A 2,793-nucleotide genomic window follows, 5' to 3' on the forward strand; every position below is an offset into this window, starting at 1 on the left:
CATAGACTCGGATACGGACTACGGGGGGAAGCTGGGAGAAATCTCTAAGGTCGAGAGCGAAAGTGAGACCTAGAAGAAACTTAGACTCGGATATGGACTGTGGGGAGAAGCCAGGAGAAATGAGAGGGGAATATTGTTGGAAGAAAAGTTAGGAAACATACCGGGTAGAGAAAAATGTTAGGGAGGATGAAGCCGCGGGGATAAGAGAAACAAGTTTAGAAGTAAAATGAGAGAAATAGGAATGCTGGCAGATAGAAGTAAAATAGGAGAAATAGGAATGCCCGGAGATAGAGAAATACAGAAAAATAAGGCCTCCCCACAATATGGCAATGAGAGGGCTTGGATTCGGTCTGCCTGATTAGTAAGACAATAAGCACCTGCTGGCGGCTAGTAGCTTACCCGCTGCAGGTCACCAAAGACAGGCACGTTATCAACACCAATAAGTCTCCCCACAAGACGGCAATGAGAGGGCTTGGATTCGGTTTGCCTGATTGGTAGGCCTTGTAAGCACCTGCAGGCAGTTCTAGCAGAGCAGAGCATGTGCTGCAGGGCACCGAACACAGGCATGCATCAGCGCCTAGAAACCTCCTCACAACATGGCGAAGAGAGGACCCGGACTCGGTTTGCCTGATTGGTAGGGCTTGCAAGCACCTGTGGGCAACTCCAGCAAGCAGAGCAGAGTGTGCGCCACGGGGCACCGAAGACAGGCGCGTATCAACGCCAAAAATAAAAAGAAAGGGGGATCTGTGGGGAGCAACTGGGAGCAACTCAGACTAGACTAAGTTACTGGAATTAAGACTTATTCTATGCATCTGCTCTCCCACAATATGGCGCTGGGAGAGGAGGAAACAGCTTCTACACAGCTGCCACCAGTTCAACCAATAAACTGTAGGACCTGCTCCTGATTGGAGGAGAGCAGCGTACTCGGCGTGTGGGTAGCAGAGTTGGGATTGGTGAAGAGGACTATAAAGGAGGAGAGAGACAACATGCACCAGGAACATCTATCTGAAGGAACACCTCTGCAGCCCCCGAGAGAGCCGGCCGGCGGTGTGCCGCTCCCCTGCGGAAGTGGGGAAAGTGGCAGGGGGAGCCACCCTTCCACGGAGGTGGAAGGGACGGTAGCCAACCCGGGAAGAACCAGCAGCAAACCCGGGAAGGGCCGAGCAGACAAAAGAACAGCGCAGGGTCCTGTGTCGTTCCTCCACGAAGAGGGGGAGCGATACCAGATACGACAGAACTAGGAAATTTAATTTGACCTTTTTCACCTTAAATAGTTTTTGCACTAGTTAAATTTCATTGTGCTCATTGTAATTTGGATGGTTTAAACATGTCTAACATAAAACACATAATATTAGACCTGGGTCATATTTTAAAACACCCTAATCATTGTGGATAAAATGAAACTGAAGAAAATTACACTGCTCAGAGTTAGGTAATGTCATTGAGAAATAAATCAAAATGTGCAACAACCATTGTCTCACCTTTTTTCTACTTCATTGTCTGTGTTTCCCATTTGACCCCATGATCAATTTTCAATTCCAATATTCCTGTTTTAGGGTTATATATTTTCAAAGAATATATCCCAAAAACCTAACACCTAGAAGTTACACATAAATATTCTTAACCTCTACATTGAGTTAGCTTAATAGACTTACACTTTTCATTATCTCCAAGGTCATCTATTCTTGTCTTTTTTCTTTTTTTTTTTAAGGAAAGCAGATTCATTAGAAAGACTAAAATGATTGTCTTAAGGATTTAAAAATTTCATTTCTGACATCCTCCAATACTTGGGAGTCCATTTACTTGCACCTGTTCTTTCTTCAGACCAGTAACTTCAGCAGAAATACAGCTTAGGTTCCCTGGAATCACATCCTGGGCTCTAGGGACCTTTGAACCAACAAGCAGGCCACTGGTGATAGCATGTCTTCACTCTGAAGAGTTCTCAGTGGAGCATAAGAACAAGAGGCTAGTGAAATAATAAAAGAAAAGTATTTAATTGGCAAAATATCCAGAATGGCTTAAAGGTAGCCTAATGTAGCTGTGGTTGGACGACCAAGGAAAACCAAGTCACTGCTATCTCTAAGCATTTTTTGTGCTTTAGACTGTTCCTTACAGAACCAGTGCTCATCCCATCTCCCAGTCACCCCAGTGGGTTCACCATTACTGGCTCTGGGATTAAAATAGGGAGTAAGACAGGATGTCTGTTCCTCATTGGAGATTTTTGTCCTTTTAAAAAACTATGAAACTAATTATTTTTAGCTGGCTACTGCTTCTGAATTTTCACCTTCTTCAAACTCAAAATTGTCATTTTTTTTTAATATTTATTTATTCATTTATTTGAAAGAGTTACACAGAGAGAGAAGGAGAGGCAAAGAGAGAGAGAGAGAGAGAGAGAGAGAGAGGTCTTCCATTGGCTGATTCACTCTCCAACTAGCCACAATGGCAGGTGCTCTGCGATCTGAAGCCAGGATCCAGGAACTTTTCCCTGGTCTCCCACATGGGTGCAGGGGCCCAAGGACTTGGGCCATCTTCTACTACTTTCCCAGGCCATAGCAGAGAGCTGGATTGGAAGTGGTGCAGCCAAAACTGGAACCGGCGCCCATATGGGATGCCAGCGCTGCAGGTGATGGCTTACCCCACTAAACCTCAGCCCTGGCCCTTGTCATCGGGTATTTTTATCTACTTTTCACATACTTTCTATATTAACAAGGTGAAAATAATGTATTTTAAGTAAATTCTTGAGCCTTCCCACATTACCTGGTAAAAACAGCACAAACTTCTTGGAAAATAGGT

General features: G+C 44.6%; 1 non-coding gene across 1 annotated transcript; it reads right to left on the reverse strand.

Annotated features, from left to right (window-relative positions):
• Positions 1-2,092: 2,092 nt before the first annotated feature.
• LOC127493341 (small nucleolar RNA SNORD22) lies at positions 2,093-2,217 on the reverse strand. Its single transcript, XR_007923395.1, has one exon. It is a non-coding gene; the product is annotated as a small nucleolar RNA SNORD22 (small nucleolar RNA).
• Between the last annotated feature and the right edge of the window lie 576 nt (positions 2,218-2,793).

This window comes from Oryctolagus cuniculus, chromosome 5 (assembly GCF_964237555.1).
Source record: "Oryctolagus cuniculus chromosome 5, mOryCun1.1, whole genome shotgun sequence".
NCBI classification, from domain to species: Eukaryota; Metazoa; Chordata; class Mammalia; order Lagomorpha; family Leporidae; genus Oryctolagus; species Oryctolagus cuniculus.